Source organism: Macaca thibetana, chromosome 14, assembly GCF_024542745.1.
Source record: "Macaca thibetana thibetana isolate TM-01 chromosome 14, ASM2454274v1, whole genome shotgun sequence".
NCBI classification, from domain to species: Eukaryota; Metazoa; Chordata; class Mammalia; order Primates; family Cercopithecidae; genus Macaca; species Macaca thibetana.
This window is the reverse complement of record NC_065591.1, coordinates 4,085,910-4,113,569: the sequence shown is the minus strand read 5'-3', so window position 1 is coordinate 4,113,569 and position 27,660 is coordinate 4,085,910. Positions and strand designations below refer to the sequence as shown.

Below are 27,660 nucleotides of genomic sequence, written 5' to 3'. Positions count from 1 at the left end.
TGCAGCGCCAGGCTTTGCATCCTCACAGGAGGAGGAAACGTGGCGCTTAATTGCTTCTCATATATTCTGGGAACGCACATCACACTGACGCGGCCCTTTTCCTCCCACTCCCTCCCTGCTCTCCTGCTCCAGAGGCCTGGGAAGGCAGAAGAGCCTGGCCCAGCAGGGCGCTCACAGAGTGGGGGCCCTGTCCCCGTTCTGGCCTGGATAGCTAGCTGCCCCAGTACTCCTGGGAAGGTGAGTGGCAGGCTGGGGACCCCCAAGGCTGCCACGCTGTGGCCACTGCCCTGCAGTTGAGGAGCTCTTGGTCCCTTTAGGAGCCGGTTACCTCCTCTGCCCCATTTGTTCTTGCCGTGGCAAATGCACCTGGCACAGAAGTAGGAACGGACTCAGGGTGCCATCCCATAGGCAGAGGTGGAGCTGGGCCCTGGCCCTCTGCTGTCTGTTCTTCTCACCTCCCTGAGCAACGCTCAGCAGCAGATGGCCTTGGCCTCTGCCTCCCAGCCCCACGCCACTCCCAGAGGAAAACCCGACAGATAGAGACTGGAACTGGGTGGGCGTCTGGGCTGACACTGCCCACCCTGGCTACTGCAGGAATAACCCTTAGTGGTTTTCAAATGTTGCTGTGAAAAGGCCCCGGCCCCACCCCTGCCCATGGAACTGAGCTCCACAGGGGGCCTCTGGCACCTTCATCCCAGCAGCTCCTGAATGGGAGCGCAGCCCAAAGGCAGCTGTCTCTAGGTGGCAGCAGGGAGGAGGAAGCCCGGGAAGGTGAAGTTTACAGCTACTTTATGCACCACCTTTGAACAAAGAAAAGCACCCTGACGGTAAACAACAGCCAAGAAGTCATGCCCCTCACCAGCCACACTGCGCTGTACGTATATCCTCCTCGTGCTATGGATTTTTCAAAAACTAAACATCTGGTGTAGCCACAAACAGAAAACGTAAAGCCTGTGTGCTGCTTGGTGGATGTTCACAAATCCAACATCCATGTAAGAGCTGGATAGAAGCAGGTACCGCCCGGCTCCCCATACTGTTGACAGGCCCAGGATGTGCCAGTTTCAGTCACCTCCAAGATGGCTGCAGAGCTCCTCCAGGCAGAGCTGTGACGAGCCCAGGGAGGACTCAGTGGCGCCAGGGCAGTCCCCACGCCAGCTGCTCTGCAGTCTCTGCTGTGGGACCGGCTCATTCCCATGTACTCAGACCTGCCCGGTTTCAGCAGTTGAGTATCCAATGTCCTGGGCCCACTGGACAGCTGATCACCCTGAACCGCCCTGAAGATACAGTCTTGGGAGCAGGACCATCCTAGTGGGGCCTTGGGAGAGAGGCCCACCTACAGCGGCAGTGGTCTTTGCAAGGTGACTCCTGGGGCTGTCCCTTTTACTGAGGTTCTCAGAATGTAATTAGGAAAGCAGATGGATTTAGGAAGTAAAGAAGCCAGATCAAGGAAGAGAATGCCGAGAATTCTCGGAGGGCAGACCTCAGCTTGTAGGACCCTTGCTGCTCTGGTACAGACAGGCAACCGAACACAAGCCACACGTTATATTGGTTCTCTCCCCTCCAATCGGCACACCTGGGCAGCGGCTGTTGCTCAGGAATTCATTCACTCAGTCATTCCAGTGTCTCTGTTCCTGGTACCACTAAAAGCCATGAGGCACAGGCAGTTCAGCTGTCTCTGTCTCCATCTGTGGGAAGTTTGCGTCCTCATGAGGGAGTTTTGGCCAACACACAAAGAAGTGAACACATAACTTCAGGTGGCTGAGTACCACCTAAGAAGGCAGAGCCAAGTAAAAGGAGACGGAACAGAGGCCCGGACCCACCAGGCAAGAGCAGTGTGAAGCGGAGTCCTGGGGTGGGAATAGGCAAGGAAGCAGTTAGGGGGCCGGGGGCTCAGAAAAGGCCTGAGAGCTGGGCCCAGGATGCCAGGGTGAGGTTATGGGCCAGGGAGTGCTGAGGTCCAATGCAGAGATGAGACATGTGACCGAAGCAGCTGTGAGTATGAGGTAGCAAACACATGTGGGGGGCACCGAGACATTGGGGCCTCAAACTGAGATGGAGGAGGCAGGCTGCCCCGGCTCAGGAGTCACGAGGCCAGTGTGTGAGACGTTGGTGAGAAGACCTGACAGTAGGGAGCCCCCAGCTGCCCGGCCACTAGATCCCCAGGGGTCTGGGTAGAGAGGGGAGGACTTGGCCCCACCTTGAGATGGACTAGGACCAGCTTCCCTGCTCTGGGCAGGCCCCCAGTGCCAGGCCTTGAGGGGGCTCCAACCAAGAAAGTGCATATTACTGCCTGCTCACTCCTGCCACCCGCTGTGGGGTGTTCTCTGGATCTGATGCTTGGGGAGACTATGGGACTGGCACGAGGATGGGTCACTGGAGAAGCCAGGCTCAAGTTGGGGCCTACTGAGGGCTCGTTGGGCTGATGGGGACTCTAGCAGCCCGGCCGCTTAGGCAGGGAGGGGCTGGGGATGTGGCCTCCGACTGCGGCCTGCTAAGCATCACGGCTTTGGGCTCACTCCCTAGAATCCTCATCCTCCAGAATCTCCTGTGGTTCATTTGTGATGGCTGATGCTGTCCTTCCATGATCTTGGCCAGAGCTGGCCCTTGGCCACTTTTGGGGGAGAAGTTTGTTCCTGTGCCTTGGAAGGGTCAAGGGGCTGGAGAGCCCTTTTCCTCGGAAGTGTCAGAGACAGACACTACTCTTCTCTGGGTAGGGGAGACTGTGTTTTAGGAAAAGGACCAGAGGGCCTCTCAGGGAATGAGCCACTCATGGGGGATTCTCAGGAAGCTTGGCTGTGGGGCCGAGGACCTTGGTGGCCCCAGCACCTTCCTTGTCTGTAGCCGACAGCCTGGGTGCACGTTCTGGCGACACCTCCACACAGTCATGCTGCCCCAGCCAGAGCTGTTCCTGCACGGGGGCAGGCTGGCTGCCCAGATGTGATGTCTCGTATCTGAGTCTGCAGAAGCTGCTGTTTCCACCTAACTCCTAATCAGCAGGGCTCCCCAATTCCTTATTCTGTCCCCTGTACCCCTTATAGACCTGCTGCCCTCAGCAGACTGCAGCAAATGGCAGGACCTGCTCAGGACAGCTGGGAGGAAATGAGGCTCCCATGGGCCCTGGAAACGTCACTTGGCTTTCTCTGAAAGCTGATGACAAAGGGGCATACAGGGCTTGCAGGGGTGGAGCTAGGTTTGGAATCAGTTATTGGGCATCTGATGCCCCTCTGACCTCCAGAATCTGTCTCGCCCAGGTCTTCCTAGGTCATGAGCCACTTCCAAACAACGTTGCTTTGGAAGAGCTCCCCTGCAGTCCCAGCCCCACCTGGAGGGCCCTCCCTCCCGCTTCATGGTGGGCTGGTATCCGGAGAGCCCTGGTCCTGGTGGGCCTGCACCCCTCCAGAATCAGTGTATTATTGGGTCCAGAGCCCGTGGGGGCCCTGTTGCTTGCTGGGTGCCCGTGGGCAGGACACCTGCCTCTCTAGTGGGGTGTCCTCAGTAAACAGCATGGCTTCCTATCCTGGCAAGCACTTGGGGGCAGGGATGTGGTGCCAACAGGGCCTCAAACCATCCACACACATCCTAGGATGTTCCCTTTGGTCCCCATCCAGCGATTACCAAGGGTCAAATCCCACCCACACAGTGCCTCAGTCAGTTTCAACTTAGCTGTCACAATTTAGAGTATGAAACCTTTGCATAAAAAGTCTAGAATTTCAGTTTTCATTGAAAAATCAGAACCCTCGCACTTGGGGAGCTGGGCCTCCCACTTGCATGTGGCACTCTCCCCTGCTGTTAGCTGGGGCTGAGAGAGCTGCTGTGCCCACCTGCCCCAGCCTCTTGGGCTGTGACGTCACTTTCTCAGCTTGAGGGGGCATTGGATTTGTGGCTCTTGCCAGCCACCAGTGAAACAGAAAACTGCTATCACTGCCTTTGATGCCATCTGCATTTAGAATTTTGGGAAAGGACAGATTGAACTCTGCACATTGCTGGTCTCAAAAGCAGTCCGGGTGACATTCATGAAATTGATTTCTATTTCCTAGGGAAGCTGCAGATGACTGGTGAGCTCTGTATCAATCTAAGCTTCCCAAGCCAGTCTCCTGTGGCAGAGCTTGGCTCTCAAAAAACATTCACCTTGTGACCAAAATCTTTCCCCTGCAGAGGGAGAGGCATGTCTACAAGGGGCCTTCAACAGCCTCTCTGAGCATGAGGAGGAGGCAGAATGGGGGAATGTCATGTGGGTGCTAGGGCACAGGCAGGTGGCCACCCTGCCTGTCACCACTCTGCATTACCCTGAACCCTAGATGCAGGCCCAATGGACAGACATGGACATGAGGTCTGGAGGGGTCTGTGGGGGACCCCAGCTCAAACTTGCAAAAGCCAGGAAAGTGGCTCCGAATCTTGCACTTAATATAGAAACCACATTGTTTCCATCAATGAAGAGCCAGTTCCAGCACCAAGCATGTGGTCCCAGTGACGCGCGTTTGTAATTAGACTCTAAATACCATCAAGGCACTAAAAATGCCGACTTCCCCAAAGCAGCTGGGGCTGGGAGGCACCCGCAGGAGTGGGGCTTGTGACTTTTCGGGGTGTTTAGAGGCTCTGCAAATGATCTCAGACCGGTAGTAACTCCTGCAACACGCATTTGCTCTGCACCCCTCCAGGGTGTGGTTTAGATTCTTCCAAGAGGGCACAGGCCATGAGTGTGCCACAGGGACCTCCATCATACAGGCCCAGGACAGGAAGCCCCCTTGGTGAGAACCTGGCCGCACTGACAGCCTGTCCCCGGCTCTGACCTCAGGCAATGACAGCCTGTCTGTCGGGAACACCACAGGGCACCAGGGCTCATGGGGGTGAATGGTGCCCACATGCTGCTGGGCACACACCTGCCCTGTCCCCCTCAACTGAGCACAGAGAATCCATCCCGACCTTCTGCCCACACTGACCTTTCCCGACAGAATGCTCAGCACCCCTCCCCACATCCCACCCCTCCAGTTTCCCCTAAGGCCGCCATCAGGGCTAAGTCCTGGGGCAGGGCAGAGTCTGCCCCCTGCCCTACCCTGCCTACTGGTGCATCATCTCTGTGTCCCCGAACACTTGTTCTGGACTGAACTGTGTCCTGCCCAAATTTATATGCTGGAGTCCTAACCCCCAGTATCTCAAAACATGACCTTATTTGGAAAGAGGGTCTTTGCAGATACAGGCAAGTTAAAAAGAGGCCATTAGGGTGAGTCTGACCCAGGTGACTAGTGTTCTTATGAAAAGGGGAAATTTGGGCCGGGTGTGGCGGCTCACACTTGTAATCCCAGCACTCTGGGAGGTCGAGGTGGGCAAGCTGCTCGAGCACGAGTTTCAGACCAGCCTGGGCAACATAGTGAGACCCCATTTCTACAAAAAATACAAGTTAGCCTGGTGTACTGGTGTGTGCCTGTGGTCCCAGCTACTTGGGAGGCTGAGGCAGAAGGATCACCTGAGCTCTGGAGGCTGAGACTGCAATGAGCTTTGATTGTGCTACTGCACTCCAGTCTGGGAAACAGAGCGAGACCCTGTCTCAAAAGAAAGGGAGTCAGGGGAGTCTGGATATAGAGACATGCACACAGGGAGAAGGCGCCATGAAGGCTGCGATTAGGGTGATGCTTTGAGATGCTAAAGGTTGCCAGGAAACCGCCAGCTCCTATGGGAGAGGCCTGGAAGATTTCCCTCACAGCCTTAGAGGGAACCCATGCTACTGCCACCTTGATCTCAAACTTCTGGCCTCCAGAGCTGTGGGAGAGTCCCTGTCTGGTCGAAGCTGCCCACCTGCAGTGCCCCGTCACCAGGCCTATGCCTTGCCCGGCCTTCTTGGCCAGCACCCGGAGGACTGTTCTATAGCGGCCCTCAGCCACAGTGCGTCTCTGTCTGCTGCCCACTGAGGCTCACCTGCCCCTGCAGCAGCAGCTGTTGCCCAGGCAGTGGCACAGGTCTCCAGCACTGCCCAATGTGAGCGTACACTGATTGGGCCACAGCCTTGGCTCTTGGTCCCATGACCTCCCCCAGGGGCCCAGTGTGGGGACACTGGCTATTGGCCTCAGAGCAAAAATGGCCCCGAATCCTGTTTATCTCGTTGAGGAGGGGCTCCCAGCATGAAGCGCTGCACTCTTCCTCGTAGGAGCTCAGAGCGCGGCCAGCCGGCATGTGGCTCTGCCTGGGTCTTCAGCAGTGTGGCCTTCGGGGCAGCCTTCCTCAGCTTCCCGCCCCCTCGCCCCGCCTGTCTTTCAGCTCTGACTCAGCCCATCCTGCTGGCCACGAATGGGAGCTGGGGACTTGCAGCGGCTGTGTGTCTGTGTCCCCCCCCAGTCCATGTGTCGAAACCCTCACTGCCAGTGTGATGGGGCTGGGAGGCAGGGACTCTGGGAAGTGATTACATCATGAGGCGGAGCCTTTGTTAACAGGATTAGTGCTCTTATAAAAGGGACCTTAGAGCAACCCTTTGCATCCTGTGAAGATGGCTTTCTGCAAACCAGTTTGCCGGCCAGTGCTATGATCTTGGACTTCTGGTCTCCTGAGCTGGGAGAAATAAGTGCTGTTTAAGCCACCTGAGCTGTGTATTCTGTTGCGGCAGCCCAAATGGACTAAGAACTCAAGTGACAAACCATAGCTGTGCCTACTTTCCCAGGAGACTGGCCACAGCTTCTCCTCTGGGATCTTAGGGACAGTTCCCATCTCCTATCCCCTGCAATTACATATATTGTACCAGGCTTGGGATGGAGAGGGAGGAGGTGTCTGAGCCAGCAGGTGACCCAGGAGTGACTGGTCTCAGTTAAAGGGAAGCTGGGAGGCAGGGACTGGAGGAGCAGACCCTGGGGACGCAGTCCACCCAGACCTGCAGAGATGGCAAAGGCCACAGCCCCCAGATGCTGCTGCTGCTGTTAGCAAACCCAGGGTCAAGGTTGGTGGCTGGGGCATCTTAAAGGTCCTGGGGGAAGGGGTGTTGTGAGTGGGAATTCAGAGGCATTGCCATTGGAAAATGACTGCCGCAGCCCTGGGAGGGAGTGGGCAGTGCAGGTTGGAGGCCACAGCCCTCCCACGCTCTTGCTTGTAACAGAGCTTCTGCCCTTCCCCAAACCACAGAGGTCCTATCGAAACTGTCCCCGTTAGCAGGGCTAACTGAGGCCTGTAATACGGGTCCCTGAGAAGAGATTGTCTTTCCTGCCTCTGCCAGTCCCCCCACCCCCAAGTTTTTGCCACTGGACCCAGATGTCTGTGAGGCCTCTGGATACAGATCCTGTCCCTCCCTTCCCTGCTCCTCTGTCCAGGAGCTGGGGGAACCCGTCTGCAGGAAGAGGGTGTCCTCCAGGATGGGTCCATGTCACTGTCTTCTACCTTTAGGGGAAGTGTCTCTGCCTTGTGCGAGTCATAGCACAGTGAGTCCTAGAGGTTACTGGAGTCCTCCCTGGGCTGGGCACACAAAGGGTGGAGCCCATGCTCCCAGCTGCCTTCCCCTTTCCCGGTGAAGAGGAAGTGTGACTCCATTTTCCGGACAGAAGCTGCACAGCTACATGAAGTGGCAGCACCTACTCCTTGCTGCCTTAGAGCCAGCCCCAACCAAAGAGGCTGATCCAACTTCCCATTGACCATGCTGGTCTTAAGTTCTCATCCTATTCTGCAAAATAAACAAGCTTTGGATGAAGTCCTTCCCCAAAAGTAAGAAACATACCAAGGTCAAAGCTGTGCGCTCTGTGGCTTTCCGTTTTTGTGCACCTGCTCCCTGTGTGAAGGTGAGCACTTTAACAACGAGGCATGAGGATGCCAACAGAGTGTGCCCCAATGCCCATCAACACTTCTATGGGGGAGAGTGGGGCAAAGGCACATGGCTGGCAACTCAACTCAATGTAAAATTAATTGGCAAGACCAGCAAGCAACAAGGCAGGACTGGATAATTCAGTTACATTTCCCTACCCAGTTCAGCAGAGACAGAGGAAGAAAGAGCTTTGGGATCTTTAGAATTTCCCAGCCTTTAAACAAACCTAAAATCAATTTAACCTGCAATGAGACTTTGGAACCAGCTACAGTCCTTAAAACAGATGCCAGAAATTGCTCATGTGGTGACAGAAACAGCAGAGACAGAAACTGCAGAATAGGTGAAATGCTTGCTGTTTCCTCATATGCTCAGGTTGGCATCTTTTTGTGCCCCTCAAAAAACCCTGGACCTGCAATTCTGGAATGCTGCCACCAGGGGAAGGTATGGCTTGATCACTTGCCAGATTTATAGAAGGCTCAGGTAAGTACTGAAGCTCCTGGGGATAACTGCCTTGGAGTTGAGAGAAACTGTTGAGAAATCATGGATCTAGTTAACTCCAAAAAAAGAGTAATGTGCCTATCCATGCATCACCCTTACGTACAGATATGGAGACATTTACAGTGAGTGAATCACAGCCACATCCAGGTAGATGGCAAGAACCCAACCCTGTCATCAGCTACAGTCCAGGGAATTTCTGTGAAGAATGGGCATACCTGCCTTCCTTGTAAATAATTATCTTCTTCCATTTAAATTACTTAAAATATCAAAGTTGTACATACACATACACAGAGTTTACAGAAACCCCACCACCCAGCCTTACTTCTCACTCTGAGCCTTCAGCTATTTAATTTTATATCTATCACTCCATCTTTGAACACCTATTTTTGCTACTTGATATTTACATTTTTGATATTATCTGCTGACACACTGTGATGGAAAAGGATGACTTGGCTCAGAGCTTGTGAAATGTGGCACTATGGTGATTTTGGACCAATTAATTCTTTGTTGTGGGTGTGCATTGTAGGATGTTTAGCAGTGTCCCTGAATTCTACCTGCCAGCTGCCAGCAATAATCTCCACCCCCAAGCATGAAAATCAAGAATGTTTCCAGATATTGCCAAATGTCCTATGGACGGTCAAGACACCATCAGTTGAGAACCACTAATTTAGCTCTTTTTAAAAAATCCTCCCTCCCCACTATTTTCCTAGTACCACCATCTTCTAGATGTATTTATATCAAAATTTTAACTAGATCGCCATTCAGGATTTACATCATGACTATGTCAAATGTATTCATAGCTTAAACTATATAGTATACTATGGTTACTTTGTCTTTTCCTGTACATTTTGTTCTCCCTAGAGCAAAATAATTTTGTTTGTTGGTTGGTTTTTCTATGTATTTAGCAATAATTCAAATCCAAATGCTTCCCTAATTATGTAAATCTCTTTTCAGAATTTTCAAATACATTATCCATTTTAAGTTTGTCTTCCTGAAGAAATATTTCCTGAAGACTTTTGATCGGCACTGAACAACCAGGATTAAGTGTTTTCTAGCAGCTGTCCCCATTACTCTAATCCTCAGGATTCTTTTGATTGATTCTTTCCTGTGTTGGATCTCCTGAATCCTCGCATTTGTTTATTTGGTTCAAAAACCTCATTTTTTGTAAAGGACATCCTCCAGTATCTTCTCCCCAAATGGAGTTTGGAGATAATTTTTTGAGACATTGACTATTTGAAAATGGCTTTATCTGTACACTTAATTGGTAGTTTGGCTGGGTAATAGGTAAATTCCTGAGACTAACTCTTCTGCAGGTAACAGCTATAAAATCTAGACAGAGTACAATCCCCACCCCCAAACCAACAAATGAATTCTCTGAAGAGAAGTTCTGGAGAGTGCACACAGACAGGCAGATTTTAGAAGAGAGTTGAAAATTAGAAGCTTTGTGCAATGGATGCATTATGGTGTGAGTCACCTGCGGTTTTGTTTTGTTTCTTTTTTTTTTTTTTTTTTTTTTTTTTTTGAGACGGAGTCTTGCTCTGTCACCCAGGCTGGAGTGCAGTGGCCGGATCTCAGCTCACTGCAAGCTCCGCCTCCCGGGTTCACGCCATTCTCCTGCCTCAGCCTCCTGAGTAGCTGGGACTATAGGCGCCCGCCACCTCGCCCGGCTAGTTTTTTGTATTTTTTAGTAGAGACGGGGTTTCACCGTGTTAGCCAGGATGGTCTCGATCTCCTGACCTCGTGATCCGCCCGTCTCGGCCTCCCAAAGTGCTGGGATTACAGGCGTGAGCCACCGCGCCCGGCCTTTGTTTTGTTTCTGTTTTTTAAATCCAGATCCTGCTCAAACCTGCGGTTCTGATAGAAATTAGAGGATACAGTCCACAGTGGCCATAGCAGCCAGAGTGAGGGGAGAACTCCAGAAAAGAGAGAGCCAGAGAAGGGTAGTTTCATGTTCTGTGTGTAAACTTTTCCTAGGTCTTTGGTTGATGTCTGAGCTGTGTGTGTAAGGAAGACTCAAATAAGCTTGCTGATAAGGCTGAAATTTGAGCTGCTGCCACTGCAGGTCAGACAAAGGCTGCAATTTGAGTTTAACCAAACTCATTATCAGCTAAAACGAAAACATTAACACCCATCAAAGGAATGTAATATAATCCAGAATTGCCACAGCATAACATTCACAATATTTGGCATACAACTCAAACTTATTTAGCAAACCCAGAGATGACCCAGATGTTGGAATTATCAGACAAGGACTTTAAAAAACGGCTACTATAACAATACTAGGTAAAGGAAAATAGGCTTATAATGAATAAAAGACAGGAAATCCCAAGGAAATTTTAAAAATATATGGAATTGTTAGAAGTAGAGTATTTGAAATTAAAAAATGCATCAGCTAGGCTTAACATCAGCATGGATATGACAGAGCTAATCATCAGTGAATTTGAAGACACACCAAGAGAATGTATCCAATCCAAAGAAGAGAGAAAAAAAGATTTTAAAAAGTAGAACAGAGTATTAAGGGTCAAAAGGTCTAACATAAGGTTAACGAGAGTCCCAGAAGGGGAGAAAATTAGAATCAAAGAAGACAGAGAAAATGAATCAGAAAAAATATTTGAAAAAATGATAACCAAGGAATTCCCCAAGTAGGTGAAGGACAAAAATTTATAGATTCAAGAAGCCTGTGAATCCCCAAAAGGATAAATGTTAAAAAAATTATATAGGCACATTATAGTCAATTCTGCTCAAAGCCCAAGACAAGGTGAGAATCTTAAAGCCGCCAGAGAAATTATTTACATTATTCACACTCTACAGAAAAATGACTGAATTATGGCAGACTGCATCAGAAACCATGGAGAAGAACAACGTCTTTAACAGGTGAAAGTAAAAAAAAAAAAAACAACTAGAATTCCATTTCTGGTGAAAATTCTTTAAAGAATGAAGGCAAAATAAAGACCTTCATAAAGAAATGATAACCAAGTTATTTGTTGCCAGAAAGCCTGCACTATAAGAAATGCTGAAGAACATTCTTCAAGCTGAAGGGAAGTGGGACTGGATCTATGGACGGCACAAAGGGTGCCACAAATGGTGAACACCTGGATACAAAATAAAAGACGATTTTCCCTCTTAATTTTTAAAGTAGATATGACTGTTTTAGGCAAAAATAATACTGATTTTGGGGTTTACAAGTGTGTAGGTGTAACACGCATGACAATTATAGAATAAAGTGAGGCAGGAGTGAAGAAGATGCATCTCCATGGCTGCTGGGTTTTTATATTTTACATGAAGTATACTATTTGAACTCTAAGTAGATGATGGAAAGCTAAGAATGTATACTGTAATCCCTGAGCCACTGCTAAAAGAATGTGAAGACGTACAGCGTAAAACCAGTGGATAAATTAAAATAAGGTTCTAAGAATAGTCAAATAATCCAAAATGAGGCAGACAAAGGGAAAAAGAAAACAAACCAAGGAGATAAACCGAAGACAAACTTGTAACCCTAGATGGAACCACATGAACAATTCTATTAAATGTCACATAGGATAAAACTCCAATTAAATATCAGGCCTTATAAGACGGTTTAAAAAGAAGACCTAATGATGCTCTCCATACACTTTCAATATGAAGACACTGAGAGGCTGACAGTTAATAAATTGGAAAAGATAGTTCCTGGGTAGAATGGCTGTTAATATCAGACAAAATCGATTTCAACCACTAGAAAAATAGTTTGGCAATTCCTCAAAATGTTCAACATAGAGTTGCCGTACGACCCAGAAATTCCATGCTTATTTATACAGCCAAGAGTGGTGAAAACATATGTCCACACAAAAACCTGTACATGAAAGTTCATAGCAGCTTTTACTCATAATAGTTAAAAAGCAGGGGTGGGATGAATGGGGAATGACTGCTAACGGGTGTGAGTTTTTTTGGGGGAGTGACACAGTGTTCTAAAAATAGATTGTGCTAATGGTTACACAACTGTGAATTAACTAAGATTCATTGCATTGTGCACTTTAAAAGCTTAAATTTTATGGTGAGTTGTATCTCAGTAAAGCTGTTATTAAAAAGCAGACTTCAAGAAAGTATTACCAGAAATGAAGAGGAATATTTCAGAATGATAAAAGAGGCAATTTATAAGGAAGATATAACAATCATAAATGTTTACACAACTAATAACAGTGTATCAGTGTAATGAGGCAACATTTGACAGAATTAAAGGGAGAAAGAGGCAACTCCGCAAACACAGGAGGAAATTTTAATACCCCTTTCTCAAATTGACAAAACAGGCAAAAACAAAGACACAAATGATCTGAACAACCACCTTGACCTAATGGATAATTCTAGACCACCCAACGACTTCAGCGTATACATTCTTTTCAAGTGTGCATGGAACATTCTCCAAAATAAATGCTATACTGGGCCATAAACTTCTAGGCTAGAAATACTTTTCTTTCAGAATCTTGAAGGCTGTGCTTCACTTAGCTTCCAGGTGAGCTGTGAAGGACCTGATGCCATTCCTGTTTTGATCTGTTGTATGGAGTCTGCCTTCCTTCTCTGCTGCCCATCTCCTCCCTACTGGAAGACTTTGTGAGAGACTCTTTGTTCCGAATTTTCTGAAATGTATTGATGTGCTTTGGCGTGTCTATTTTCTTCTCTTATACTGGGTACTTACTGATCCTTTTCCATCAGGAAACTCAGTTCTAGAAGGTATTTTTCTTTTTTTAATTCAGAGGCAGGGTCTTGCTCTGTTGCCCAGGCTGAAGTGCAGCCTGGCACAATCACAGCTCACCTGCAGTCTTGAACTCCTGGGCTCAAGAGATCCTCCTGCCTCAGCCTCCTGAATAGCTGGGACTACAGGCATGTGCTACTATGCCTGGGTAATTTATTTTTTTTTCGTAGAGTCTTGCTACATTGTCCAGGCTAGTCTCAGACTCCTGGCTTCAAGTGGTCCTCCCACCTTGGCCTCCCAAAGCACTGGGATTACACACATGAGCCACCGTGCCCAGCTTAAAGTTTTCTTAAATAACTGTTTTTTGTTGTTGTTGTTTGTTTGTTTTAAATTTTTGACACAGGGTCTTGCTCTGTCGCCCAGGCTGGAGTTCAGTGGTGTGATCATGGCTCGCTGTAGCTTTGACTTCCCAGGCTCAGGTGATTCTCCCACCTCAGCCTCCCAAGTAGCTGAGACCACAGATGCATGCCACCACCCCTAATGATGTTGTGTGGAGAAACATGGTTTCACCATGTTGCCCAGGCTGGTCTTGAACTCCTGGATTCCAGTGATCTGCCCACCTTGGCTTCCCAAAGTGCTGGGACTACAGGCATGAATCACTGTGCCTGACCATTCAATTACTTTTTAAATATTTCTTTTATTTTCTCTTTGAGGTATCTTTATTTTATACACAGTAGACCTTCTGGACTGACCTTCTAATTTTATTATCTTTCTTCTTCGAAGGTCATATCTTTCTCTTTTCTGAGAAATTCTTTTCGATTTTATCTTTCAATCTATCTTTCAAACTTTTAATACCAGCCTGGAGCAGTGGCTCATGCCTATAATCCCAGCACTCTGAGAAGTTAGGGTGGGAGGATTGCTTGAAACCGGGAGTTTGAGACCAGCTGGGCAGCATAGTGAGACCTTGTTCCTTGAAAAAAAAAACTTTAAAAAATTAGCCAAGCATGGTGGCATGTGGCTGTGGTTCCAGCTATTCAGGAGGCTGAGGTGGGAGGATCCCTTGAGGCTGAGGCTGCAGCAAGTCATGATCACACCACTGTACTCCAGCCTGGGCAACAGAGCGAGACCTGTATCAAAAACAATTTTTTTTAATACCCGCTATAATATTTTTAATTTTCAGGAACTCTTATTTTGTTCTCTGAATGATCATTTCAGAAAGAACATTCTACTTTTATTTCAATGATGCAATATTTTCTTTGATCTCACTGAGCATATTAATAATCCATTTCTTAAACTTACTCTTCCTGCATATTGGTTCCTTCAGTTATTTTCAGTGTGTTTGTTTTGGGCTGTATTTCATATTAGTTCATCAAATGTCTGATGTTCCTTGGAAGGCAGCTCATATTTCAGAGTAGCCCCTAAAAGACTTAAGTTCGATCACAGCCAGTTATTTTGTGAATACTGACAACTGATCCTAAAGTTTATATGGAAAGGTAAGAGGCCCAAAATAGCCAACACAATATTGAAGGACGACAAAGTCACAGGGCCGACACTTCCCAACTTCAAGAGTTACTATACAGCTACAGTAATCAAGGCAGCGGGGTACGGGTGAAAGAATAGACAAATAGACCAATGATCAGAATAGAAAGCCCAGAAATAGACCCGCACAAATAGAGTCAACTGATCTTTGACAAAGGAGCAAAGGCAGTTCCATGGAGAAAGGACAGTCTTTTCAACAAGCCATGCTGGACATCTACATGCAAAAATGAATGTAGAGACAGACCTGGAATTTTTCACAAAAATTAACCCCCAGTGGATCATGGACTTAAATGTAAAAAGCAAAACTATGACACTTCTAGAAGATAATTTAAGAGAAGAGCTAGGTGACCTTGAGTTTGGTGATGATTTTTTAGATACAACACCAAAAGCATAATCTATAAAAGACAAAATTAATGTTGAACTTCCTTAAATTAAAAACTCTACAAAATGCACTCTGAAGAGAATAAAAAGATAAACCACAGACTGGGGGAAAATCTTTGCAAAACACTTATCAGATAAAGGACTGGTATTTGAAATACAAAAAGAACTCTTACATCTCAACACTAAGAAAACAACTGAATTCAAAAATGGGGCTGGGCATGGTGGCTCATGCTTGTAATCCCAGCACTTTGGGAGGCCGAGTCGGGCAGATCACCTAAGGTCAGGAGTTCGAGACCAGCCTGGCCAACATGGTGAAACCCCTTCTCTACTAAAAGTACAAAAATCAGCCAGGTGTGGTGGCACATGTCTGTAATCCCAGCTACTTGGGAGGCTGAGGCAGGAGAATCGCCTGAACCTGGGAGGTGGAGGTTAGAGTGAATTGAGATGATGCCACTGCACTCCAGCCTGGGCAACAGAGTGAAAAAAAAGGGCAAAATATCAATAGACAACTCACCAACGACGATACACAGATGGCAAATAAATGCTCCGCATCATGTGGAATTAGCAAATCAAGCCAATGGTGAGACACCACTACACACCTATGGAATGGCCAGAATCTCAAACACCGACACCACCAAATGCTGGCGAGGATGTGCAGCAACCGGAATGCTTATCATTGCTGGTGGGAACGCAAAACAACACAGGCACTTTGGAAGACGGTTTGGCAATTTCTTACAAAACATCAAAATTTTACCCTATGATCCAGCAGTTGTGCTCCTTGGTATTTACCCAAATGAGTTGAGAACAGGTTCATACAAAAACCTGTATGCAGATGTTCAGAGCAGCTTTATTCATAATTGCCAAACTTGGAAGCAACCCAGATGTCTTTTGGGAGGTGAGAAGACAAACACACTGGTCCCTCTAGAAAACGGAATATTAGCGCTAAAAGAAATCAGCTACCAAGCCATGGGAAGGCCTGCAGGAAGCTTACATGCATGTTGCTAAGTGAAAGAAGCCCATCTGAAAAGGGTGCACACTGTATGATTCCAACTACATGACATTCTAGAAAAGGCAAACTATGGAGAAGGTAAAAAGATCAGTGGTTGCCAAGCGCTCAGGGGGAGGGAAGGTGGAACAGAAGCACAGAGAATGTTTTAGGGCAATGAGGCTGTTCTGTTTGATACTGTAATGGCAGGTACAGGATATTATACATTTGGCAAAACCCACAGAATGTACACCACCAAGAGTGAACCCTCGTGTAGACTATGGACTTTAGTTAATAATAGTGTATCAATATTGGCTCATCAATTGTGTGAGACATCTGCTACAATTGAGCCAATTGAAAAATAGGGAAAATGGGGAGAGATACAAGGGGGTATGTGGCAAGTTGGTACTTTTCACTCATTTTTCCCCAGAAACGAAAATTCCTCAAAATATAAAGTCTACTAATTAAAAAGAGGCTCATTTCTACAAGTTTTTATTATGGAAGAAGCCTCATGTTACATGACAGTAGAAAGATGAGTACCCTGAGCCACTGCTGTCCCTTCAGCCAGCATCAGCCACTGCTGCCTCCAAGAGCACCCACCCAGCCCCTGGGGTGATCATATCCCTCTTTGTTCCCTGGAAATGGCTCGGCGTGCTTTCGAGGAAAAGACAAAGACTCTCATTAAGGAGAAACACAACTGAGGTGGGAGGATTGCTTGAGCCTGGGAGGTTGAGGCTGCAGTTAGCAGAGATCACACCACTGTACTCCAGCCTGAGCAACAGAGTGAGACCCTGTCTTAAACAAAACAAAAACAAAAAACCACAATGCCATTCTCACGCCTAAAAAGCGACTGCATTCCTGGTATCATGAGGCACCCTGTCATGGCTCAGGCTCCCTGAGTGTACAGCTGGTTTACTTGACTCATGAGCAAGATGCACATGTCACATCTGGCTGGCATGTCTCGGAAGCCTTTTTACATCTCTAGGCTTTCCCCATTCCTCTTTTATCCCTTCGTAGTTCATTTGCTGAAGAAACCGAGTCAATTGCATCCTGTGGCATTGCTTTTATTAGTAGTGGTCAGAGGCAGGATCACATCCAGGCGCACTTTGCAGGTGGTGCTGGGCACACCCATGCTAGGAGCCCTGGCACAGCTACTTGGATCTTTCTGCGATGAGATGGCACCGGTAGGTCAAGCACCCTCAGCCTGGCCCACTCCCTGTTAGCTTGCCACTTAGTATTTTTAGCAGCCACTGGTAAATGCCTTGCCCAGATCCTTCACCTCCTGGGAACTGTGGAACGCTGATGTTTGACTTCTATTGCTCCTTCTCCACTTTTTAGTTGCAATAATTTTTATTTTAACTTTTTGAGACAGGGTCTTGCTCTGTCACCCAGGCTAGAGTGCAGCGGCATGATCTCAGCTCACTGCAGCCTTGACCTCCTGGGCTCTAGTGATCCTCCCACCTCAGCCTCTCGAGCAGCTGCAACCACAGGTGTGCGCCACCACACTGGGCTAATTTTTGTATTTATTGTAGAGATGGGGGTCTTCCTATGTTGGCCAGGCTGGTCTTGAACTCCTGGGCTCAAGTAATCCACCTGGGCCTCCTAAAGTGCTAGAATCACAGGCATGAGCCACTGCATCCAGCCACAATAATTTTTAAGAAGAAACGTTCCCTTTTCAACACTTGGATGACCCTGAGGCACAGTATATGTGAGAATGCCCAGATATGGGCCAGACGCTCGCCTTTCATCAGTTTTCATGTGAATGAGTCACTTCCTTCAAGTGATCAGTTCTTTAAAAAGTGCCATTATGGGTGGGGTGCGGTGGCTTACGCCTGTAATCCCATCCCTTTGGGAGGCTGAGGCAGGTGGACCACCTGAGCTGGGGAAGAAACCCTGTCTCTATTAAAAATACAAAATTAGCTCAACGTGGTGGTGCATGCCTGTAATCCCAGCTACTCGGGAGGCTGAGGCAGGAGAATCGCTTGAACCCGGGAGGTGGAGGTTGCCGTAAGCCTAGATTATGCCATTGCACTCCAGCCTGGGCAACAAGAGTGAAACTCCGTCTCAAAAAAAAAAAAAAAAAAAAAAAAAGTGCCATTATGAACTCAGGGATGTTTATGAGAACGTATCAGATAAAAGTTTGAATACAATTACTATTGTTTTCATTTTATTTTATTGAAACAGGGTCTTACTCTATTACCCGGGCTGGAGTGCAGTGGCATGATCTTGGCTCACTGCAGCCTTGATTTCCTGGGCTGGAGTGATTCTCTCATCTTGGTCTCCTAAGTAGCTGGGACCCAGGACCACAGGCATGTACCACCATGCCTCATTTTTGTTTTATTTTAAAGATGGGGGTCTCACAATGTTGCCAAGGCTGGTCTCGAACTCCTGGGCTCAAGCAATCTGCCTGCCTCAGCCTCCCAAAGTGTTGGAATGACAGGCATAAGCTACCATGCCTGGTCTAGTCTTTGTTTTTAAATAAATCTTTTATTTTAGAATAGTTTTAGATTTACAGAAACATTTGAAGACAGTATCCAGAGTTCCCATACACTCCACACCGTTTCCCCTATTACTAGCATCTCACACTGGTATGGGACATTTGTCACAATTAATAAACCAGTATTGATACATGATCATTAACTAAAGCCCATATTTTATTCAGATTTCTCTAATTTTTACCTGATGTCCCTTGTCTGTCGCAGGACCTGTCCAGAATGCCACATTATGTTTAGTCGCCGCGTCTCTAGGCTCTGCCTGCTGGGATGGTTTCTTAGACTTTGTTTTGTTGACCTTGACAGTTTTGGCTGCTGGTCAGGTCTTTTGTACTACCCCGAATTAAGATTTTTTTTTTCTCATTATTAGACTGAGGTATATACGGGTGTTCAGGAGGTAAAGAGCCATCCCTGTCACATAGTATCGAGGGCACACACAGTCACCAAGACTTATCACCGTTGGTGCTGACCCTGCTCGCCTGGCCAAGGGAGGGCTTGCCGGGCTCCCCGCTGTGAAGTTACTCTCCTTTCCCTCCTTTCCACGCTGTGCTCTCGAAAGGAAGTCACTGCATACCGCCTACATATAAGGGGTGGGGAGTTACACACCACCTCCTTGAGGACAGAGTATCTCTGCACATGTTAGGGAAGATTTGTCTATTCTTCTTTTGCTTTTTCAGTTGTTTATATCAGTGTGGACCCATGGATACTCATGTTGTACTTTGAATGATAACCAAATGCGACTTTATCTTCTGGCTCAAATTGTCCTGGCCGTGGCCTTTGGGAGCTCCCTGGGATTTGCTCCAGCCTTTTGTTTTTTGACCACTTCCTTCCTTTCCGGTTCTGCAGGATGCTCTGGGCTGCTACCTTTTGCTGTGCTTTTGAATCCTCCACTGTGCTGTATGAGCAGTCCTTCCTCACACTGGCTTCTGAGCCCATCACATGTGACTTTGTATCTTCAATACTTTCCTTGCTTTTGGGTGTGACAAAATATTCTACACTCTTCACAATTATACTGATAGTTTCAACAGAAATTTAGGATGATGCTGTTTTTACTTATTTTCTTTTATATTGGTGTCTCTTTCTCTTTGCTGAAAATCTAGGTTCCTAATGACTGACATTAAGGTCATGATCTATTTGCTCTATCATTTATTAATCAATCATCTATCCATCTATCATTAGATGCTTTCAGACTAACACCACCGATGTCATTACTAATAACAGGATTACTGTAAAGAGGTTATGATTTCTTTCCAGTTTGCAATGACATGCAAATTGCCACTTGACATAATTTGTTAATGCCATTAATTTAATTAGCAGTTATGTTCATTTCTGTTATTTTGTTTTGGATTTTGAGATTTTCAAAATTTTGACTTGTGTTTTACAATTATGTGAAATATTTACTCAATTCCAAAATTGAACCTGCTACTCTTTCTCTTCTACTTCCTCTTCTTATATTCTCCCCTTTGAGGCAATGTTAAATTAAAACAAGTTATTTTGGTGGATTATCCTTCCATTAAAAAGAAGAAATGAGAAATACCTGTGTGTTTCTGTATGTGTATGAGTGTGTGTGCACGTGTGCTCGTGTGCATGTGAGCGTGTGTGTGGGCGTGTGCACGTGTGTGTGCGCATTCCCTCCCCACCCTTCCTTGGGTAAACAGCAGCACGCTGGTCACGTTCTTCTCGCCTTGCCTTTCCCACATAACAACACCCCCTGGAGACGGTGCCACGGCAGCATTCAGAGACACTCCCCGCACCTGACTGCAGCCACATGTTCTCCGCACAAGGCTGTTCCGCGGCGCACACTGCAGGCTCCTACTGGTGGGTCTGGTGCTTAGTGTTCTGCTCTCCAAACAGAGCTGAAAACAGCCACGTGCGTCCTTGCTCTAATTTTCCGAGTGCACCTTTGGGCTGTGTTCACATCTATGGGGTTGCTGGCTCTAACAGTTTCTTATCCAAACTACCCATCAGCCCTTAGCCCAGGCCACCTCCACCTCCTGGGCAGAGGCCACAGCCAGTTGCAGTTCTGCCACGTGTTCTGACTGCACCAGCTTTCCCCACCACAGCCCCATTCCAGCTTTCTGAGGCCTTTGAGTCCACTTGCCGTGCAGCCACCATCGCCGTTTCTGCTCTGTCCTTGATGGTCTCTGCCTCTTTAAGGATGGCTTATCCTGCTGCGTGCATGGCTGAATGCACGGCTTAACCTCTATCTAGATTTGATTGATTGGCAGTGTCCCTCTTTTGCTGGACGTTGCCAATCAAATCTCTAAAAATTCATTTATTCTTGAAAAAGATACAAGAAAGTACCAAAGGGGCGGCCACAGCATGGCTGTCCAGGCACTGCTGCCCTCCCAGGGCAGCCACACTTCTGCACGTGCAGGGTTGTCATTAATTCTTAGCTTGTCTCCAGCCATGGTTTATTCAAACCCCGATCTTATTTCCTCCTTTGACTAGAAAGCAGCTCTCTGGTGGTACCCCTCCATCGTCTCTCTTCCTACCCAGGGGCTCCGAGTCCCTGCTGGCTCAGGCTTTGAAAGCCCACGCCCCTTACCCGGCTCCAGCTCCACAGGCTGGTGGGCCACCTGCTCACACTGTCTGTCTAAGCTTTTTCAAGGCTGTCCTTGGCCTTTCCTTGGCATCCATTCGGACTGTGTCCTAGTCCCTCAGTTATTACAGCCATCAGAGGGGGAGAGGAAAGAAGGAAGAGAAGGGCACTGCCTCCACCTCCAACCAGGCAGCATCATTTCCGAGACTCGTGCAGAAGGGAAGCTGCCCCAAGCCAGCCAGACATTTGGGCCCCTTAATGCCACAGCTCCTCTCTTAGCAGCCACAGTTGCCCCTGGCAACGTGTGGCAGTGGGCAGGCTGCCTTCGCTGAGGCCTCCCTCCAGACCCGCAGCTCCAATCCACACCCCCTTTGAAAAGTGTTTACACACAGTGCTGGCGAGGTCTCCAGCAGAGGGCTTGCGGGTGCGAGGAAGCCCACGGGTCCACACCTGCAATGCTGGCATGGGTGTGGAGGGGCGGCTGCTTGTCTCCTGCCCCTCCCCGAGCATCAAGGCATGCGGGTGGCACAGCAGGGTGGCACACAGATGCTTCTGCATCCGCCCGGGCCAGCTGGCTGCCGTGTGCACACCTGGAGGCCTCTGTCCAGAGCACCAGGAGGCTGGCCTCACACCTCAGTGCGACTGGTTACAAATGCAGATTCCCAGCCCTCATAGCAGCGGGTGCTCTATAAATACTATTGGGCGGTTCTCTTTGGGACTGGCAAAACACAGCAGGGTGGGAACCCTTCGGTTCAAGTCTCAGCTCCCCCACTGTCAGGTGAGTTTGTGACCTCAGAGCAGGGCTCTGGCCCTCATCAGCTCTGTCTGCAGCAGGGAGCAGCAGCCCCAGCAGCCTCTCCGTGAGAATGCCTGAGGATGGGTGTGTGACAGGAGGGCGGGAAGCAGAGGCCCTGCCCTGCTGGGGAGGATCCCCCGTGCTGCCCTGAAGCCCTGTGCTGCAGGCCGGCTTTCCCACCTGAGCAGGCTTCGTCTGTGGTCCTGCCTCCCCAGCTGTCCTTCCCGTGTACCCTGTGCAGCAGCCGGTCCTGGAGGGCAGCGTTCATCGCTTCCTGTGTCAGGAGGCGCTCTCTAGCTGGGGCTGGGCTGTGCACCAATCAGGGGCTGTAGGGGATTCTCAGTCCACTATCTTGTTGTTCTCAACAAGAATATCCATAATTTCAGTTCAAAGCAGTGGAAAAGCATCATACAGAGGCAGAGTCGGAGAGCCGGGGTAGCTTCCTCTGAGCCCTCCTCCTGCTGTGTCCTTCAGCTGTCCTCCCTCCCCTGTGCTCCCTCCCCTGGCTCCACATGGCCACTGCGTGCTGGCTTCAAGGCCCCTGTCAGGGGTCAGGTCCCAGGTTGAATACCTGGCACATGATGGGGCCTGGCCATATCTGCAGCGTGACTAGCAAGGCAACGTTAACAGCCAGTGCCAACTAAGCACCTACGATGTGGCTGTCCCTGGGCTAAGGACTTTACATAGTTATACCATTCAGTCCTCACAAGCACCCGGTGGACCAGGTGTAAAAGGACAGGATCGCCTTTTACAGATGAGGGACTGAAGCTACAGTGGAACCCTGGGTCATCCCCTCTCTACCAGGACAGTAACCAAGAGCAGTCCCGCCCCTGGGGACAGCGCCGCTGTGAATGCCACCAGCGGAGATGGGAAAGCACCAGGGGCAGCTGTGTCGTTCACATCCATGCTTGCCTTATCAGCGTAGATGCACAGAATCCCAGAGAGCCTGGAGAAAGGTATGGGCTGTCTTCAACATAATCTGGTGGTGACACCCATTGAGGTTGCTGTTCCCAATGTGCTATCTTTACTGGAGCAAATCGGTACAACCCCAGACACCCGGATGCGGCTATGACCTTGTGAATTCCTTTGCTCCACATGGATTTGCAAGGAGTACCAGTAGGAGTCTGCGTTCACCTGACAGCACCAGTGGTCCACGTGCACAGCCTGCCCTCCCGCTACCCCGAGCCTCCTGCTTTCTGCCATCCCAGGGCCCTCAGAGATCCCATCAGCTCAGCTTTCCATGCTCAACATCACGCTGTCCACAATACTGATGACATTACGGTAACTAGATCATGAGCAGGCAGTAGCAAACACTTCAGATGCCTTCCGTGCAAACCAAAGGGTGGGGGAGGAAGCCCACAGAGATGCAGGGGCCTGCCAGTTCAGTGAGGGCTCTGCGTCCTCAGTGCCCTGGAACATGTCGAGATAGCCCCTCCAAGGGGAGGGACATGCTGCTGCCTCTCACCATCTCATGCACACGTGCTCACACATGTCCTCACACGCGTGCTCACACACACACAGGCACGAGGCTTGGCAGCTCTTTGTGGAACGTGGAGGCAACACAGGCCACATTGGAACGTTTTTCCATCCCATCTACAAAGTCCTCTGCAAGCCTCTGCCCACTTTGAGTGGGGCCAGAGTAAGGCAGCTCTGTGCAGGTCCCTGCTGCAGCAGCACAGGCCTTGCCGCCAATCGGCCTGACAGCCCAGCAGCTGCAGTGACACTTACAGTACCCATGGCAAACAGGGACGCTGCGTGGAGGCTCCGGCCAGCACCAGCAACAGAATCCCAGTGCAGGCCTCGAGGACTTGGGCGCACATCCAGGCCCTTCTCTGCAGGTAACTCTTCTCCTTCTGGGAGACACCTCTCTGGCTTGCTCCCGGGCCATGGTGTATACCCTGCCCAGGCTCGCCCAGCTAGTTCGCTTCTGTTAGCTTTGTGCACCAGCCCCCAAGCTCACCCAAGGAACAGACTCTGTGGGTGGCAGCCCCTCTCCAAGAGCTAAGGACAGCAGCCCCTAACACCCAGGACAACTCCTCCCGGGTCTGTGAACCCCAGCCAGCAGGCCCAGGGCTGGGCAGGGGATGGTGGATTTTTTTTTTCTACCTTCTGCTTGGAGCATGAGACAGACTAAGAGAGGGGTGAGAGAAAAGGGCATTTGGAAACGAGCCTCGAGGTAGGGGAGGAAACAGGCTCTTTTTCTTGAAATGCCAGGGTTGGCAGCAATGGAACAGGAGCAGACAGGGTCCTGGTACTGTGCACCCCCACCTCCCAACGCCAGGGAAGGGAGGGGAGCCCTGACACCCCGGTAAGCACACAGCAGGTCCTGGATAGGACCAAGCCACCACTTTGCCCCCCAAACAGCACGCTCAGAAGGGATCTCTGCTCTCCAGCTCACCCCCGCCCAGCCCCCAGGGGATGCAACTCCTTTGGTTTTGTGGAGGTGATGGTGGGGAGGTCCTGCTCTCACAAGCTTCCTTCCCCCTGCCGGCTCTGTGACTCCTGTCCCCTCTGCTGGACTTCCCCACCTTAGTCTTGGTGGCCTGGGGGGCAACTGCCCATCATTCCCGGCCAACAGGCCTGTCTCAGGAGGACAGGCCCTGGCATACTCCGCCCCTGCCCGCCCACCCCCCTTTGCAATTCAGACACAGCTGGCCAGCACTCACATCAAAACAGAGATCCAGAGACTAATGGAATGGACTTATGGTAGCAACAAGACACCAAACTATAAACAAGACCTGAGGCCATGCCAGGCAACGTGATCCTGCACCCTAAACCTAGGGAATAAGGTGGCTTCTGGCCACCACAAGGCTTTTCTGATTCTCTAGCAGCTAAGCAAGCACTGGCCTTGGGATAAGCAACATTAAAATAATTATAGCTCATCCACCTCCAGATGCTGACAGCTGGCCCCTGTTCCAGCAGCCATAGCCACCGCTGTGACTGGACAAGAGACTGATCTCAGTGACTTGCTCCTGACAAGAGACCACTGGCCATGGGCTGGCTCTCGCCGGTTCACAGAGGCTGCACTGAGCCCCTCTGAGTCCTTACTTCACCTTTTGACAGGTAGGGCCTGATTGCAGTGCCTTTCAATGTTAAGTCTCTACCCCCAGATGAATATGGGAGGCATGTACCATGCATGTGTGCTCAGCACACACGCATCAGGGCCCCCATGTGAATACTCATGGTTCCTCCCATAACCTGCTGAGTATGCTTAGCCAGCGTATCCTCATTCCAGCCCCCACTCCCTTGAAGTGCCTGCTTCCCGCTTTGGCCAGAGGTTATGCTTCCCAGCTGGTCACAATGCCACCTCGCAGGCTTAACCCTTTACAAAATAAAGTCTCCTTTCGAAATTTTATGATTTTGTGATTTCTTTTCAGTAGACACCACTCCTCCCTGCCCCCACTACTCTCAGCAAGAAGGACCCCTCCCTCCCACCTGAACAACCCCGCCATGTGCTGCCGACCTCTGCAGTCCTGGCCCTCTTGGAATCACATCCCAGGGAAGGCCCTCTGAACCCTACTCTCCTCCCTGTACCCTCCCCATCCGGCCGCCACCCTGGGAGCATCCCTGCCCCCGTCCCAGAGGTATGCCAACCTCCCAGGACACCTCAGCTGCTGACCAGATGCTCCCAGTCCTCAAGGCTTCCTACATGAACACATCCCAGACCCTCCTTACACCATCCCCTTCTCTGATCCTGGCCTCCGGGCCTCCTCCACATCACGCTGGTGTTCTGACCCACGCATGGCTCTGATTCCACAGCTGTGGTCTGGGCAGCCCGTGTGTGGGGAGGGAGAGCCCAGAGACCTGGTCGTTCATTGACCAGATGCTCCTGAACGTTCTGCCTAAGCCCTGTCCCTGTCTGCACCCCTGGGACTCCTGTAGTTAAAGCCTCCTGGGGAGGGTATGGTGCCGGCCTGGCTGTGGGCTTGTGCTGACCCCTTCTGGAGCTGGGCTGGACTGACCCTGACCTTGTTCCTCTTGGGCAGAGCTTGCAGCCACCTGGAGCTCATTCCAGAACAACCCCCACGGTCCTGGCTTCCCAGTGGGCCCTGGGGAATGGTGTGGGCTCAGGTGGGGCCTGATTCAAGTTGGGGGATCCTAAAGCAGCATGGCTTCCTGGTGTGTTTAAAATACTCATTTGCTCCTCACTCAGAAGGGCAGTTGCTATAAATGGCCTCCAGCAGCCTGGAGACGGCACTGATGGTGTCATCAGCCAGCTCGGGTCTGCAGAGGCACCTCCTCCCTGGAGCCCCGGTGGTGGTGAAAGGAGCAGGGGCCCTGAGGCTGGGCCCCCAAATCTCCCCGGCCATTCATGTGGCCTCGCAGGGGACATGGTGGTGACTCAGACTCCGAGGTCGTGGAGAAGGCCCGTCTGATGAGCTATGAATGTGCCTGACCCACCTCAGGAGGCTAGGAGAGAGGACACCCAGGGACAACGGCAGACCAGGGCAAAGGGCAGAGAGGAGCCTGCCGAGGTGGGCCAGGTAGCCAGACTCCGGCCCACGCTCCTTCACCGGGCGACCCAGACCTTGCCAGGGCCTCAGGTGTCTCAGCCACAAAACGGGATGGTAGTGGGAGGGAGGAGCCTGAGTGCATGCTGAGGACCTGGAGAGCTGCTGGGCGCATCCGCAGCAAATGGGGAGGCCACACCCTCGTGACCGTCCTCCCATCCCCGCAGGTGATCTGGACCCAGACGACCAGGCAGGAGGTGGAAACCAGAATGGCGGTGCAGAAACCAAGCGAGCATCAGGAGGCACCTGGGCACGATGCTGCCAGCCCCAGCTGAGGACCTGGCAGGCCGAGACCCCATCCCCAGGCACCCCTGAGGTCTGAGGATCAGGTTGCCCATGTGTGGGACAAACGTGGCTCTCGGGCTGCTGTGGTGCCCTGGTATCTGGCAGAAGCAGGAGGGTTTGGCGGGTCCTCGGCAGGGTGCAGCCTCCTGGGCTGATGAAAGGCTCCTTGCCAGTGCCTCAAAGCACAATGCAGGTGCCACCTGGTGCCCATGGGATCCCGGAAAGGGGCTCCAGGTCCCACAGAACACCCCAGTTCATGGACCTTTTTGGCACCCATGGGAGGGAGCTGGATGGGGTTCTTCCCGTTTACCGCGCGGTGTTCAAGTTGCCCAGAGCTCCGTTAGCCTGCCCTGGTCAGCCGGTGTGGGGGCAGCAGAGCTCCATGGTGGGGGGCTCCTGCATCCTGGTGAAGGCCTGCGCAGAGGCAGGCCCGGCAGAGCCTGGGGCTGAAGGCAGAAGGGAGTCTCTCCTGGGCGGTTCTTTACTATGCCCTGACAAGCGGTCAGCTGGCCGGCTCCCCAGGGGCGTGGAAGGAAGCAAGCGTCCTCGGCACCTGCGGGGGACATCACCTATGCTGAGGGTGGAGAGGGTGAAAGGTGAAGGGGGCCCGTGGAGGCCGGCGAGCTGGGAGAAGCACAGCACCTGGAGGAACCCAGGTGACGGCTCCTACTCCAGGGCCCCACACCCGCCTCTCAGGAGGGGCTTCCTGTTTGAAGAAATAAAAGGTCCTGGGGAGGCCCCATGATGATTTCCCGCACTGGTGGCCGTAGGGGAGGAGACGGGGTCTCCTCAGTGTGATGATGGGGGCAGATGATGGGGCATCCTGGAACCTGGGTGTGGGGCAGAACTCAGGGGGGTCAGACGCCCTGCTCACTTACTCCCCTCTGGGACCAGGGAGTAAGAAACGGGTGCCTGGGGAGCCAGTGGCACACTAGGCCAGGACCGGCGTCTCAGGTGACAGCAGCCCAGGACCCGTGTCATGCTAGGAAACCATCACGGCACCTGCTACTGGGAACAGCAGGGCCTGTGCCCACTGCAGAACCTCACCCAGTCCTCCCAGCAGCCCTGTCAGCAGGCACTACTGTCATCCCCATCTTCCAGATGGGAGGCTGGGCCCAGAGAAGGCGGGTGACTTGCCCAAGGCCACACAGCTGGTAATGGTGGCTGGTGCAGTGGAACCGGGCAGTTGGG

The 27,660-nt window shown here is 50.5% G+C and overlaps 1 protein-coding gene and 1 pseudogene across 3 annotated transcripts in view; one reads left to right on the top strand and one right to left on the bottom strand.

The window, feature by feature from the left end:
* The window catches only part of SHANK2 (SH3 and multiple ankyrin repeat domains 2), a 666,329-nt gene that overhangs the window by 33,939 nt on the left and 604,730 nt on the right, over window positions 1–27,660 (bottom strand). The gene's annotated exons all lie outside the window — the stretch shown is intronic.
* LOC126935966 (uncharacterized) overlaps window positions 1–27,660 on the top strand; it is a 376,899-nt pseudogene that overhangs the window by 88,214 nt on the left and 261,025 nt on the right.